We start from the raw sequence: 17167 nt of genomic DNA on the forward strand, positions 1-17167 counted from the left end.
AAGTCCTGCCAGCTCACCTTGAGCCAAGGAGGAGCTGCTGCCACTTCATGCAACCGTGCCTCTTCCCTGGGGCCACTCTGCAGGCCCACTACCTTACAGCATGCCTGCCACAGAGCTGGACCATAGCCATCTGAGCCTGTCCCAGGGAACAGTCATCCTGCCCCACAGGGCTGCTCCCCCAGGACTGCCCCACTGGCCCACCAGTGCTGGCCTTGCAAGCCCTGAGCCTCCAGCAGGGACCAGCCTACAGCAGTTGTAACCACGCCATGGGACCGCCATGCCACCACTCTGAGGGAGCATTCCAAACCCTGCAAGGGAAATCTGCCAACCAACACAATTCTACGCCTCACCTTACCTCACCTCTGCAGAAGGGAGACAGAAAGCCCACCACCATCTGGAGAGAAGCCCTGCCATGGGCCCACCAGCATCTTTGGCCATAGCCTCAGCCCTGAGAGCCGCCTCCCCAGAATGGAGCAATCTGTGGAGCAAGCCAGGCAGACAGCAGCCTAACTAGATACAAAAAACACAGTGTATCTTCCACGTGTTCTCCATTAGCTAACATTCAGCTCAAAGCCCATGCCTTGATTCATGGCATTTCTAGTTTAAGCCTTTGACACATTGTAGCTTCCCCCGTATATAGTTAAAGCCATCAGCATCTTGTCACTATCTAGGATACAAGCTTTGGAATTGCACCCTTAATTCTTTAATCAAAATTAATTCTGTAAATATTTGAATTTGATTCAAATTGTACATATGAGACCAGTTATGGGATATATCTCACAATCATGCACTGGAATCTGTATATAGAATAGTGATTAATTGGTTATTACTATTTTAATATTAATTTTAAAATAAATTTCATATAATAAATTAATAACCTCTTAAATACACTAGTCAATGAAGACTGGGTTAGGGATCAGTTACATAAATTGAATATTCATAAGTCCATGGGCCCTGAAGAGATGCATCCAAGAGTGTGAGAAAGCTGGTTGATGTTGTCACTCTACCACTCTCCATCATTTCTGAAAAACTGTTAACAGATAGGTGATGTGCCTGAGGACTGGAGGAAAGCCAATGTCACTGCAGTCTTCACAGAGGGCAAGAAAGAGGTTCCAGAAAACTACAGATAAGTAAGTGCCTCATTCCAAAGGGCATCTCTAGGCACTTGGAAGAGAAGATGATCAGGAGTAGTCAGCATGGATTTACCAAGGGGAAATCATGCTTGACTAATCTGATAGCCTTCTATGATGTCATAACTGAATGGTTAGATGCAGAGAGACCAGTGGATGTAGTCTACCTTGACCTTAGTAAGGCTTTTGACACTCTCTCCCATAACATTCTTGTGGACAAGCTCAGGAAGTGTAGGTTAGAAAAACAGACAGTGAGGTGGATTAGGAACTGGTTACAAAATAGTCCAAATGATCAATGGTGCCAAGCCCAGCTGGAGAGCTGTGACTCGTGGAATTCCCCAGACCTGGGTCCAGACCTGTGCAATATCTTCATCAATGACATAGATGAAGGAACAGAACATCTGCTCAGCAAGTTTCCTGATGATACCAAACTGAGCACACTGATTCTGCCCTGGGCAGGGTAGAAGGCCTTCTGGTCTACTTTAATACTAGAACTCTGCCCCACTGGTGTAAGCCCAACAACAACCTCATTCCCTTTTAACTCTCTGTGAATAAGCTCTGTGAATAAGCCCTGCTAGTTCTTGTCTTAGAAGCCTTTTCCCTGTGTGAGATAAACCTCTCCCACATACTACCATCCATCCTGGTGCCCTACAAAATCAGTCATTCTCAAAGAACTCAAAGCCCTGCCTGTAGCACCAGTCTTAGAGCCAGCTATTTACAGACTTGATTATTTTACTCCCTTCCATATCACGGCTGGGTACTGGAAGTAGAGAAGAGAAAATCACTTGTGCCCCAGACTCTTTCACCAACTGTCCCAAGGCCTTCATCCCCTTCAGACCATGGGATGCAGCTTCCTCCCCACCTATGCGGAAGATAAGCAATGGATAATAATCATGTGACTGCATCATATTGGGGAGTTCTTTAGTGATACCCCTGATTCAGGCTCCAAGGAGTCTGCAGACTTCTCTATGAGAAGGGTTATCCCTGCATACTAGGCACCCAGTTCCTGCCAGGAGCAAGTCTCCCACAAGCATTCTCCTCTTCCTTGTAGAAGAGGTTGCTATGTGCACTCATTCCCTGCCACAGCCATGAACCCTCCACCCCTCATCCCCTCCATTTAAGCTATTTTCTTCCACCTGACTGGTGTAGGACACAGGGTCCTCTGGATCTGGGCTGTTAACTTCTACTGCTCCATATTTATTGTGTAGGGGTAACTGGGAAGGTGAGGGAGTCTGGGAAGGGGTTCATATTCCTCCCTGAGCAGTGACCTCTATCCACTCCTCTCCTTTTCTTAGGCCACATCCTTCTGCCTGATGTGTAGCATGGGGCTCCTCTGATTTCTGGTGTCTCTCAGAGATACAAGGTTTTTACTCCACAAATCTATTTCCCTTTCACGTTCCTGACTATTCCGTAGTCTTTCTACCTCTTCCTTAAGTTCTGCCACCATATGGAGCAGATAATTTATGTGCTTGCACTGCATGCTGCTGCTTTTTGTACTATTCTCTGGTACTATCAGCAGGCTAACACAATCCTTGCAATCAGTGGTCTGTTCAGCTGTGCTCCTGTATCCCGCAACCTGCATTGTCACTTCCTTCTGTGGGAGCTCTGTCTGGATTCCCACCTCCACTTTGGATGGGTTCAGGAGTATGGCCTTCTGTTGGGTGGAGACCATTATGCTTTGATCCTTTTTAATTTATTTTTTTTTTAACCACACATGCACTGCCTCCTGTGTTACTGCAAGAAAGTTTTGCCCTCTTTGACAACAGCTGCCATGAACTGTCCCCTGGCTCTTTAAAGCTCCTGTGGTAGCCAGCCATGCCCCTCATCCAGGCCACATCATGCAAGCAGCACAGGAAAGCAGCTTCCCTACCCATTCACTGCATCTCCCAGAGCTCACTCATATGTAGAGCTTACCTGCTTTCTTAAAATTGAAGCCAAAATAAAGCTAATATAAAGCTTTCCCAGCTAGGGCCTGAATTGCAGCTTTGCCCTCTTTATCAAAGATTGGGGTCTAGTCATGTGAAACATCCCACCATATTTCCATAATGGCCAATTGTAAGGGTCTACTCCTGGTGTGACTCAACAAAGATAAAATCACTTGCTGCTTGCCCAGACAGTACCAATCCTGGATGCAAATCACCTTGCGATTGCATCATGATAACACTGGACTGCAGCTGGCCTATAACAATGACCCAAGGACCCAGCCATCACAAGATCATTCCTAGCTATCAGATACCCCCAGGAAGGAAAGGTGATGAGTCAATAGACTGTCCACTTGTCTCCTGATGTGTGATAAGTGGGTAGGCAGGGAGATGGAGAGGAAGGAGGCGGAGGCCCCCCCCCGCCTCCATCCAGACCACTGTCCAAACTCACATGAATACACAAGAAGACTTCCTGGGGAACGATATCTGGATACTTATGATTTCCTGGCTCCTGAATTCCTGAGGCACAATGCTCGGACACATACCTAAGGACTGAAAACTGTATAAAAGACTTGACCACTACTGACTCAGTGGGAAGAAAAATGCGGAGGAAGAAAGACGCAGAGAGAGAAAAACGCTGAAGGAGGACCATGCCGCTGAGAAGGAAGGAAGCAGACTGAACTCTCTCTCCGTGTCCTAAGTCCTGCTTGCTGCCACTCATGGAGCTGACCCACACTGCCCAGAGGGACCTCATCTATTCTCCAGCCAAAGCCTTAGCACCCTTTCTCTACAGACCCAGGCTGCCCAGAGGGATCACATTGCATCTCCAGCCAAAGCCTCAGCACCCTTTCTCTACAAACCCAGCATCTTTCCTCCACAGACTCAAACTGTCTTGGGGTGGGTGAGGGGTGTGGTAATATGATTCCTTTCCTCTTCTCTCTCTCTCTTCTCTCTCTCCCTCTCTATCTTCTCCCTCTCCCCTTCTTATTTCCATTTTCTCTATGTAACAAATAGTCTAGCTGTTGATATTTTGGCCTCATTTGTGCCTATTAATTTCACAACATGGGAATATTCAAAAGAACTAGTCTCTTTCCCTTTCCGGACCGAGACACCAATATATCATAGTTTCCTGATACACAGTGGCATTCACCTCTTCCAGTTTTTTCCCATGTGTTTCATGTTATTGTAGATGTGCTTCAGTTGGTTTAATGGTCCCCAACCCTTTTGTAGGGAGAAGTCCTGATTCCTACCCAGCTGTTCTCAAGAGAAGACCCTTGTGTCTTTGCTGCTGCTGCTGCATGGGTCTCCATTCCTCCACTGATAGGGCAGGCCAACAGACTTCACCAGCACACCATCCTTCAAATATTGCTGCATTGCCCTCGGCCTTATTTCTAGCAAGCCCTGTTTTGTGTCTTTCCCCCTTCCAATCTAGTTTAAAGCTCTTTCAATGAGCCCTGCTTGCTCCTTGGCTAGGATCTTCTTCCCTCTTCACAACAGCTGTATCACATCACAGCAGGCCTAATGTCCTGTATATCAACACTTGATTAAAAGAACCAAAGTCCTCATAGCAACACCTGTCTCAGAGCCAGGCATTGATTTACTGACTCTTCCTCTTTATTCCCTCATCACTCCCCACAACTAGAGAGATAGAAGGGAATATGACTTGTACTCCTGATCCTTTAACCATGTCAAGGCCCCAAAGTGTCTATTGGCCTTGGACTTCTTGTTGCTACCTTTATTGCTGCCTACCTAGAAGATCATTATTAGATAGTAATCTGAGGTCTCTATTAAAGAAAGGAGCTTTCTCCTTACATCATTAACCCCAGGGAGGCAGCAGATTTCCTTAAGAAACTGCTGCAGTTTGTATATTGGGTCTTCCGCTCCCTTCATAAATGAGTCACCAATGACAAGAAGCCATCTTTTACTCTTTACTGAAAGGCTCCACATTTTCAGATGGAGAGAGGGCAGGAAATTCTCTATATTATGAGCTAGATTTGTTTCAGGGAGGGCAATGTATGATTCCAAGAGTTTGTCTCTCTTTCACATTCCCCAAAGAATCTCAATACGCTTACCTCCTCTCAGAACTCCATCACTAAATGGAGGAGCTCCTCTGCCTGTGCCACCTGCCATGTGCTCAGTGCTGCCATCTGACACTGACTTGAATGGGGCACATTCTGGAGCCAGACACCTGGGTGGCAACATCATACCTGGCAGGTGCAGGTCTCAGGGATGCCATGGTTTTCTGCCAGGTGGCACACTCCCTGGTCAAGCTGTTTCTTCCTTCTTCTTTGATCTTTCATTTAACAGCAATGTAACAAGGAAGTTTCTGTGTGAATATAAATGATTTATCAACAATTATAAACATGTAACACATAATTCAAGAAGCCCTGTACAAGAATCTATACAATCTAGCATAATGTAATCACCTGCATATAAATTATTACACAAAGATCAAGAGAAGACAGAAGGAAGAGGGACATCAGAGATAGTTAGTTTGAGCTTCATTTAATAAAAGAAATTAATTAGAAAAATATACCCAAGGCTGTTTTGTCAATGGTCTATAAACCCATGATTATAGACCCTTTTAATATCATTTAAAAGAAAATCTGTTATTTAATTAGGATATATAATTCTAATATAATTTCTGTTAATAGATATGAAATTAATTTTCCTTAACATTTCCAGGTTATCAAATACTGTAATGTAATGCCCAACAGAGTGTATCACTGAGTTACTTTCTGACTGGAAGGTTCAAAATTGATAGCACTAGTGCAGGTTTACTTACAGTGAATATACATTCTTCAATGTGCTACACTGCAATTTACTACTCTTATTAAAGAAGTAGTTAATCAGAGATTTTAATATAATATTCTTCTGACTGTGACCACAGATAAATCTGTCCTTTTTTTACAGTATCTCCTCTCTTTTCACATTTTTATCTGCCTGCAATGGCCTTTCCATTGTAGTATGTGCATTATTTTGTCAATTAATTTATTTTCAGATTAACTTTAAGATCAATGAATTCAACAGTCCAGGATAACCAGGGAAGTCCAGTCAAGTGGAGGCTAGCTATTGTAACACCTAGAATCATAGAATAGAATCATAGAATCAATAAAGTTGGAAAAGACCCCAGAGATCATCAAGTCCAACGTGTCACCCAAGACCTCATGACTACTAAACCATGGCACAAAGTGCCACATCCAATCCCCTCTTGAACACCTCCAGGGACAGTGACTCCACCACCTCCCCGGGCAGCCTATTCCAATGGCGAACAGCTCTCTTGGTGAAGAACTTCCTCCTCACCTCTAGTCTAAACTTCCCCTGGTGCAGCTAGAGACTGTGTCCTCTTGTTCTGGTGCTGGTTGCCTGGGAGAAGAGACCAACCCCGTCCTAGCTACAACCTCCTTTCAAGTAGAATACATAGAATACATAGAATAAACCAGGTTGGAAGACACCTTCAAGATCATCACGTCCAACCCATCAACCAATCCAACACCACCTAAACAACTAACCCATGGCACCAAGCACCCCATCAAGTCTTCTCCTGAAAATCTCCAATGATGGCGACTCCACCACCTCCCCAGGCAGCCCATTCCAATGGGCAATCACTCTCTCTGTATAGAACTTTTTCCTAACATCCAGCCTGAATGTCCCCTGGCGCAGCCTGAGGCTGTGTCCTCTTGTCCTGGTACTGGCCGCCTGGGAGAAGAGACCAACATCCGTCTCTCTACAACCTCCATTCAGGTAGTTGTAGAGAGTAATAAGGTCACCCCTGAGTCTCCTCTTCTCCAGGCTAAGCAATCCCAGCTCCCTCAGCCTCTCCTCGTAGGGCTTATGTTCCAAACCCCTCACCAACTTTGTTGCTCTTCTCTGGACTCATTCCAGCAAGTCAACATCCTTCCTAAACTGAGGGGCCCAGAACTGGACACAGTACTCGAGGTGCGGCCTAACCAGTGCAGTGTACAGGGGCAGAATGACCTCCCTGCTCGTGCTGGCCACACTGTTCCTGATGCAGGCCAGGATGCCATTGGCCCTCTTAGCTGCCTGGGCACACTGCAGGCTCATGTTCAGTCTACCATCGACCAGCACCCCCAGGTCCCTCTCTGCCTGGCTGTTCTCCACCCACTCTGACCGCAGCCTGTATGTCTGCATGGGGTAGTAGTTTAAGAGAGCAAGAAGGTCTCCCCTGAGCCTCCTTGTCTCCAGGCTAAACAATGACAGCTCCCTCAGCCTCTCCTCATAGGGCTTGTGTTTAAAGTGTCAACCCACAGCAGGTTGCCCAGGATGACAACATCCAGGCATGTTTGGAATCTCTCCAAAGGAGACTCCACAACCTCTCTGGGCAGCCTGCTCCAGAGCTCCAGCACCCTCACAGAAAAGTTTTTCATTGTGTTTAGATGGAAACCCCTTTGTTCTAGTTTATGCCCATTGCCTTTTGTCCTATTACTGGGCACCACTGAATAGAGTCTGTCCCCATGCAAAGCCCTCAGTCAGCAAGTGCTCGCTGCATTATTCCACCTTTGATTCTTCTGCTGCCAGTCCCATCAGTAGATGGATGTTGTATATTCATGTTAATGCTATCACTTCTTGGGAGGGTTGGACTGAATAATTTCCAGAAGTCCCTTCCAATCCCTACCATTCCATGGTATTGTGATTCCTCTGTTTCTGCTTCTCCTCATGCTAAGGTATCTTTTTTGCCTGGTGAAAGACACCATGTTATGTTGAAAATTGAGTACTGAGAAAAGTAAAGAGTCCAGCACAGGAATATGAACTTCTACTCATCCGGGATACAATGCCTAAAGAGTTGGATTAACGCAGCTCCACTGTGCTTGCTAATGAGCTGAACCTTTGTATCCAAAGGTGGATGCATGTACTTGTGTGAGAAGGCTAGAAGGATGATCCAGGAGACTACAGGCCTATCAGTCTGACCCCAGTGTCAGGGAAGGTTAAGGGGCAGGTCATCCTGAGTGCTGTAATGTGGCATGTAAAAGACAACCAGGCCCAGTCAGCAAGGGTTTATGACAGGCAGGTCCTACCTAACATGATCTCCTTCTAAAGCAAGGTGACCCAGCTAGCAGATGAGGAAGAGGCTATGGACGCTATATACCTAGACTTTAATAAAGCTTTTGACACTTCGTCCAACAGCATGCTCCTTCAGAAACTCAGCACAAATCTTGAATAAGTGTACTCTTCACTGGGTAAAGAACTGGCTGGATGGCAGGGCCAGAGAGTGTTGGTGAATGGAATTAAATCTGGCTGGTGTCCAGACACTAGTGGTGTCTCTCATGGTTCAGTAGTGGGGCCTTCTGAGGACAAGGTTATTGATTTATTAATTATGAAATTTGAAATATGAAAATTATTTCTCATTAATATAAAAAATTAATAACCACACAATCACTATTTTATATACAGATTCTAGTGAATGATTGTGAGATATATCCTATAACGGGTCTCGTGTTTACAATTTGAACCCAATTAGAATATTTACAAAATTAGTTTTGATTGAAGAATGAAGTGAAATTCTGCTGCTTGTCCACCAGATGGCAACTTAACAAGATGCTTGCAGCTTTAACTATATACAGGGACAGTTACCATGTCAGAGGCTTAAACTAGAAATTGTCAGGTGGGTAGGTGGGTGCTTTAAATTGAATGTCAGCTAGTGGAGAACATGTGAAATGATATATTGTGTCTTTTGTTTGTAGCAAGCTAGTTGCTAGGCTATTGCTACCTGGCTGCTGCCTGCCCAGCTGGTTATGGGGCTGGTCCATTCCAGGGAGGGGCTCCTGGGGCTGAGGCTGTGACCAAAGCTGCTGGTGGGCCCACAGAGGGTCTTCCCTCCAGATGGTGGCAGTGGGGGCAACCTTCTCCTCCTGCACAGGCAGGAGTGGGGTGAGACATAGATCTCTGCTGGTCAGCAGATTCCCTTGAAAGGGTTCAAGCAGCTCTCTCAGGGCAGCACAGAGTGGCTGCCAGGGGCTGGTCCCTGCCAGAGGCTTGGGTCTTGTAGGGCCAGTTGCAGCTCCTGGGGGAGCAGCCCTGCAAGGCAAGGAGACAGTTCCCCTAGATGGGCTTGCACACCTTCAGTCCAGCACTGTGGTGCGACCTTTGGGATCAGCCCTCACGGCAGCAGGGTGGTCGGGGCCAGCAGAGTGGCTCTGGACTGGGGAGGGGCAGCAACGTGGAGTGGTGTCAGTTTCCCCTTGTCTCAAAGGAGCTGGCAGGACTCCCTTGGGTACTCCTGATTTTGAGTTACCCTGGGATTTACATGGCTGTGGAGCAGTTAAGGTAGTGGCTCACTTTTCCTGTGACAGAGCAGGGTCATGCAGGATGTGGCTGGATGCTGTTCCCACTTTCACTAGCTGGTACACACAGGGTTGTGGCTCATCAGTCTGCTGCTCATAGTTGCAGCAGACATTTGGACTAGTCCCTTCCCTGACAACTGGGCAGTCTTACCCTTAGGGATGTAGTCCTCTTTAAGACATGGCAGTTCTTTCTGACCAGTGGGACTGGCAAATACAATGCTGGCCATCTGGAACTTACAGAAAATGACTCTTTCTTTGCAGATTGCTCTCGGTAAACTGAGGCTTGGTGGCCCTTCCTGGGTTGCTGGCCTCTCTCCATACTGCAGAGTCTGCTGGTATGCTTGTGAACGGAGCTTGACGGAAACAGTAGCAAGGAGCTTAATAGCAAAGGCTTAAGCCCAAAGAGCAAAAAGCTTACAAAGCCTGGGAAAGGGCTTGGTAGCAAAGAGGAAGAGTGAGTTGTTTACAACTTGGTGTAATGCTTATAAGTTTCTTGAGACTGGATTTGGTCAATGGGCAATCTTGCACACAGCTTTACAGCGCTTTAGCCTATAGAAAGCATGAAGCTAGAATCATGCCCTTACTTGACAGGAGCACAAGTATCCCATGTGGTGGGTGCATGTTGTTGTTAACCCCTTAGAAGACAGGTTGGATTGTTTACTCAAGGCTGGCTGGCACCCTGGTCTTTGCTTCCTGATGAGTGACTCAACCTGCTCATCCATATCATCAATGAAGATGTTAAAGAGCATGGGACCCAGAACTGATCCCTGGGGGACGCCGCTGGTGACTGGCCACCAGCTGGATGTGGCACCATTCACCACCACTCTCTGGACTCGGCCCTCCAGCCAGTTCCTAACCCAGCACAGGGTGTTGCTGTCCAAGCCACTAGCTGACAGCTTAGCCAGCAGTTTACTGTGGGGGACGGTGTCAAAGGCCTTGCTGAAGTCCAGGTAGACCACATCCACAGGCACCCCACGTTCACCAGATGGGTCACCTGATCATAGAAGGAGATCAGGTTGGAGAGGCAGGACCTGCCCTTCCTAAATCCATGTTGGCTGGACCTGAGCCCTTGGCCCTCCTTCAGGTGCGCAGTTATTGCCACCAGGATAATCTGTTCCATCACTTTCCCTGGCACTGAAGTCAGGCTGACTAGCCGGTAGTTTCCAGGTTCCTCCATCTGATGCTTCTTGTGGATGGGGACCACACTGGCCAGTTTCCAGTCATCTGGGACCTCTCCAGTGAGCCAGGACTGGAGGAAAATGATGGAGAGTGGCTTGGCCAGCTCATCTGCCAGCTCTCTCAGCACCCTAGGATGGATCCCATCCGGTCCCATGGACTTGTGAGTGTCCAAGTGGCTCAGCAGGTCCCGAACTAATTCCTTATGGATTTCCAGGGCATTACACTGCTCCCCGACCCTATTACCCAGCTCAGGAGGCCACTCATCCTGGACTCCTACCTTGCTGTTAAACATCGAGCCAAAGAAGTTGTTCAGGACCTCAGCCGTTTCCTCATCTTCAGTCACCGTGTTCCCCTCCAGGTCCAATAAGGAGTGGAGGTTCTTCTTGCCCTTCTTTTCCGTGTTAATATATTTGTAAAAATGCTTTCTATTGTCTTTGACAGAGGTGGCCAGCTTCAGTTCCAACTGGGCCTTTGCCTCTCTAATTTTATTCCTACATAATCTAACCACTTTCTTGAACATAACTTGAGAAGCCTTCCCCTCCTTCCAAAGGTGATACAGCCTCTTTTTTTCCCTTAAATCCTCCAGGAGCTGCTTGCTCATCCAGGCCGGTTGCCTTCCCCACCGGCTCGTCATTCGGCACATGGGAACTGGCAGTTCCTGTGCCTTTTGGAACACAAGCCCTACGAGGAGAGGCTGAGGGAGCTGGGGTTGCTTACCCTGGAGAAGAGGAGACTCAGGGGTGACCTTATTACTCTCTACAACTACCTGAATGGAGGTTGTAGAGAGACGGATGTTGGTCTCTACTCCCAGGCAGCCAGTACCCAAACAAGAGGACACAGTCTCAGGCTGCGCCAGGGGAGGTTCAGGCTAGATGTTAGGAAAAAGTTCTATACAGAAAGAGTGATTGCACATTGGAATGGGCTGCCTGGGGAGGTGGTGGAGTCGCCATCACTGGAGGTTTTCAGGAGGAGACTTGATGGGGTGCTTGGTGCCGTGGGTTAGTTGTTTAGGTGGTGTTTGATTGGTTGATGGGTTGGACGCGGTGATCTTGAAGGTCTCTTCCAACCTGGTTTATTCTATGTATTCTATTCTATGTATTCTATGTATTCAAGAGCTCCTGTTTGAAGTAGGTCCAACCTTCCTGGACACCTCGGTTCATGAGTGGTGGTATCCAGGGAACTTTACAAATAAGTTTCTTAAAGAGGCTGAAGTTTGCCCTCCGGAAGTCCAAGGTGAAGGTTCTGTTGGTGCTCTTCCCTATCTCCCTGCACATTGAAAACCACTATCTCGTAGTCACTGCACCCTAGGCAGCCTCCCACGGTCACATCTCCCACCAGCCCTTCCCTATTGGAGAACAGCAGGTCAAGCACAGCCTGTCCCCTGGTAGGATCACATAACAGCTGCATCAGGAAGCAGTCCTCCATTTGCTCCATGAATCTTCTGGACTGCCTCCTCTCTGCCGAATTAAGTTCCCAGCAGATATCTGGCAGGTTGATGTCACCCACAAGGACAGGGTCTGATGATCTTGAGACAGCCTCCAGTTGTTTGTAGAATAATTCATCAGCCTCCTCATCCTGGTTGGGTGGTCTATAACAGACTCCAACCAGGATGTTAGATTTGTTGGGCTGCCCTCTGATTTTAACCCATAGGCTCTCAATTCCCTCATCTTCCACCTCGAGTTGTGTGGCAGAAAGTGTCTCCCTAATATACAAAGCCACCCCTTCTCCTCTTCTCCCTCGCCTATCCCCCCTAAAGAGCCTGTAACCCCCCATTGTAGCACTCCAATTGTACGTGTTATCCCACCATGCTTCTGAGATGACGACTATATCATAGTCCCCGTGGTGGATCAAGACCTCCAGCTCCTCTTGCTTATTGCCCAGGCTGCGTGCATTGGTGTACATGCACTTCAGCTGGGCTCCCGACCTCTCAATTGACCCTACCTTGTGCCCTACTCTTTCCTCTGCAGAGGGACCAGTCCACTCAAACAAGCAAGCTTCCCACAAACTGACTGGGAAAGAAGCCCTGTGGGTTGAGACAATGAGAGTTTCATGGCATACATATATATAACATTATAGCGTATTTCTCAGAAAAGCACAGCAAAAAGAAGAAGCCAGTCAGCAGCCCTGCCCCAAATCTCCAGCCAGGAAAAAATAGAAGATCCAACCCCCCAACCTGGAAGCTGGAAGAAACATCTCCCCAAACAGGAAGCATCTCAGGTTACAGTCTGAACTCTAAGCCCTATCATCCTTTGCTCCGGCCAGTACTTTAATTATAAAGCTGGCATGGTGTCAAATATTCATCAGCAGATTCGACAGTCTGAACCCATGATAATTAATTTTTTCTCTTCCTTAGTCCACCACATTGGTGCAGGAGTCAATGAGTGGGTGTGTGGTGCTCAGGTTCCCGATGGATAGGCATAAACCACTACATTGGGTAGAATGTTGGCAGCAGGTCAAGGGATGATCCTTGACCTCTCCTCAGGACTAGTAAGACAAATCTGAGTGTGGTGTCAAAGTCAGGTCTTCCCTGTGTAAGAGAGATGTGCAGCAAGTTCAGTGAAGTACAATGAAGATTATTAAAAAAATGAAAATTATATATTTATTAAATATATAAAAATTATATAGTCCTTCTATTATATAATCCCTTTAGAGATGCCTTCCATCTTCAGCAATTCTGTAATTCTAAGAATTTATGTAATTAGCTAAACACTTTTTTTCAATGTTCACTGGCTTTTCTTCTGAAAATATGTCCTCCTGTTCCCTTACTCATAGTGACTCTGCTCCTTTCAGCACTACTGTACAAGACCAGGTTGTCATCCTTCTGTATTCCAGAGAAGTGGCTTCTTTTGCCTCAGGTGGTTATAAGCCAGGCAAAAACCTTTGGGAATTCCTTAGGAGAGCAATTTGCATGTCCACATTCCTGCACCTGATATGTCAGTTGCTCCTGGCTGGCAGAGTTAGAGCACCTAGGGGATCTACTGAAAGACAACTTCTTCTCCATGTGCTAAATTTCAAGTCTTTATCTAATGGTATTTAAATGTATTAACTAAATGTTAGCACTAATGTGAAGAAAGCAAGGTTGCTACCACCAATTCTGATTAAAAAATGCCAAGATTTTGTTGACTAAATATAATTTTGACACCTTTGACACCGTCTCCCATAGCAAACTCCTGGCCAAGCTGTCAGCCCATGGCTTGGATGGGAGCACACTGCATTGGGTTAGGAACTGGGTGGAGGGCCGAGCCCAGAGAGTGGTGGTGAATGGTGCCACATCCAGATGGCAGCCAGTCAGTAGTGGTGTGCCCCAAGGATCAGTGCTGGGCCCCATGCTCTTTAACATCTTTATTGATGATCTGGACGAGGGCATTTAGTCCATCATCAGTAATTTTGCTGACGACACCAAGCTGGGGTCAGGAGTTGATCTGCTGGAGGGTAGAGACGCTCTGCAGAAGGACCTCAACAGGCTGGACAGATGGGCAGAATCCAATGGCATGAGATTTAACACATCCAAGTGCCGGGTTCTGCACATTGGCCACAACAACTCCATGCAGTGCTATAGGCTGGGGTCAGAGTGGCTGGAGAGCAGCCAGGCAGAGAGGGACCTGGGGGTGCTGGTTGATGGTAGGCTGAACACGAGCCTGCAGTGTGCCCAGGCAGCCAAGAGAGCCAATGGCATCCTGGCCTGCATCAGGAACAGTGTGGTCAGCAGGAGCAGGGAGGTCATTCTGCCCCTGTACAATGCACTGGTTAGGCTGCACCTCAAGTCCTGTGTCCAGTTCTGGGCCCCGCAGTTTAGGAAGGATGTTGATTTGCTGGAACAAGTCCAGAGAAGGACAACAAGGTTGGTGAGGGGTTTGGAACACAAGCCCCATGAGGAAAGACTGAGGGAGCTGGGGTTGCTTAGCCTGGAGAGGAGGAGACTCAGGGGTGACCTTAGTACTTTCTACAACTACCTGAAGGGAGGTTGTAGACAGACAGATGTTGGTCTCTTCTCCCAGGCAGCCAGTACCAGAACAAGAGGACACAGTCTCAGGCTGCGTCAGGAGAGGTTTAGGCTGGATGTTAGGAAGAAGTTCTATACAGAGAGAGTGATTGCCCATTGGAATGGGGTGCCTGGGGAGGTGGTGGAGTTGCCGTCATTGGAGGTTTTCAGGAGGAGGCTTGATGGGGTGCTTGGTGCCATAGGTTAGTTGTTTAGGTGGTGTTGGATTGGTTGATGGGTTGGACGCGATGATCTTGAAGGTCTCTTCCAACCCGGTTTATTCTATTCTATTCCATTCTATTCCATTCTATTCTATTCTATTCTATTCTATTCTATTCTATTCTATTCTATTCTATTCTATTCTATTCTATTCTATTCTATTCTCTGTAAGGCTGGTACCTGACAGTGAATAGTTTAGGTTTAGTAGTTAAAAATGGTTCTAAGCTAGTGTGAGCAGCTTTTAAAATAAGAAATACTATACATTTTCCAGTTGTGCTAGCAGGGTAAACATGAGAAAAATAGAATATTAAGAAAACACAGAAAATATTGAGGCAATTAAGCCCTAACACTTTTCAGGAAGACCTTGCAAAACACATCTAACTATTTAAAGTAGATGTCAATGAATAATGCCATAAGAGTATGTAGCAACTTAAAAGTATTTTAAAAATGAAGAATATGGCAAAATATTTAGCTGATGTAGATTTCAACTGAACAATTCAGAGATCTTACAAGTCAAGTCTTCCTGAACACTTTAAACTGAAATTTTATTACATGACTCCTGAGACTAACTGAAGCTAATCTGACAAGCAAGCAGATTTCTTGTCTGCTCCATTTTAGCAAGAGTGAGAATAAAAACATTGGATGTCAACTGTCATAATTCAGATTTTTACATTGCAATAAGTATATCTTAATCCTCCAGTTTTCCTCAGTCCTCTTTGAGAGAAAATTTTGATATGGAAGAAAATTATAAAAATGTCAGGAAGAACTCCATATTTAGTCTATTTGCATATTTAAATATCCTAATTTAAAATGCATTAAAAATACTTTCACAAATAAGAATAGTGTCCAACTCCAATGTTGAACTTGGCTGGTACATTTGTATGAGCTCTCCATTATTAACACACCCTTGGTAGAGACGTCTGTGTAATGACCTAAAATATTTCTCCATGTCTTATCAGTATGCTTCTCAGTCAAGTGGAACAGGCTGTGAATATAAACAAACACAAAAATGTACTACATGGGATATAATTTTTTTCATACCCTTTTCAGATGGTGTGTCCTCTCACCTGCCTCTTCTGCTTTATAGAACTCAAAGTAGGTCCTGATTGGAATACGAGGGGAATATAGACTTTGCTTGCTTAATAACAGTCTTCTTTCATCTCTGTGACATGAATATAATTCTGTTACACTGTTATCTGTTTTAAACATTTTACATTAACATGCATTAAGATACATCTGTAAAAAATAAAGACTTCAAAATATTTTGATTTTTATACTTCCATGAAACAGCATGAAAATTGTAAAAAAAGCACAATACATGCAATTGAGAAAAGAAGTTCAAAAAATTCTGAATGCCCAAACTCTGTGCTGTATAATCATATACTATTAAATATGATAAATCTTACTATTTTTAGTCTCTGCTTAGTCGTTGTGATAGAACTACAATTCTGTTTTCATTAAGCAAGATTTACTTAGTGTATTTTGATTTATGGCATCACATATTTGTTTAGTTAATGGAATATTTCAATTTACCATGCATGACAAAATGTTGTGTAAAATTACTTTGAATATCTGTACTGTATTATATTACATTACATTACCATTGAGCAATAGCCAAACTGTGAAATCAGAAGAAAATTTACTGTCAAATAACTCTATCCTAATACAGAGAAGATCTTAAAATGCATATACCAAAATGAAGATTATATTTTCTATTATAAGTTAACACACCTTTCTGCATAGAGTCCTTTACAAGGACTATGCATCAAGGGCTAAGATCTGCACTGTGGAGCTGAAGCTACTCATAAACTTGCCCTCTATAGTCCCAGTTCTGCAAATTTCCATCATCAGTCCATGGAGATATTAATAATGATTCATAGCAATTAGAATTTGTAAATGTGTGTCTTTATGGCACTAGCATTCTCAGTACATTAGCTTTGAAAATCTTGTTCAGACAAACAAGGGAATGCAGAGGTGCCCAGAAAGTGTGAAGTGAAAAAGAAAAAATTTTAAAATTCTGTGATGCCAGAAAATCAGCATGTTTAAAAGAGGGCAATTTTTTTTCCAATGCTCTAAATAACAAGGATGATGACTGCTTCTCCTGATGGGACTTTTAAAAAGAGTTTATGTAGCATCACCCTAACAGAATCAGAGACCAGGTGTCACCACAAAAATAGCAGATAGTTTACAAAAAATATTAAAACAGGAGGTTTGAGTTAACCTATTCTATAGTGTCTGGCCTTCAAGGTCAGTACTGTTACAGTGACACAGACTGTGAAGAAAAATCTCTATTATGGAAGCTGTTAATATTTGTATTTCTAAATTTCACATTGACACCATGGCACCAAGTGCCACATCCAATTCCCTCTTGAACACCTCCAGGGATGGTGACTCCACCACTCCCATTGGAATAGGGCAGCCTATTCCAATGAC

Source organism: Dryobates pubescens, chromosome Z (assembly GCF_014839835.1).
Source record: "Dryobates pubescens isolate bDryPub1 chromosome Z, bDryPub1.pri, whole genome shotgun sequence".
Classification (NCBI taxonomy): domain Eukaryota; kingdom Metazoa; phylum Chordata; class Aves; order Piciformes; family Picidae; genus Dryobates; species Dryobates pubescens.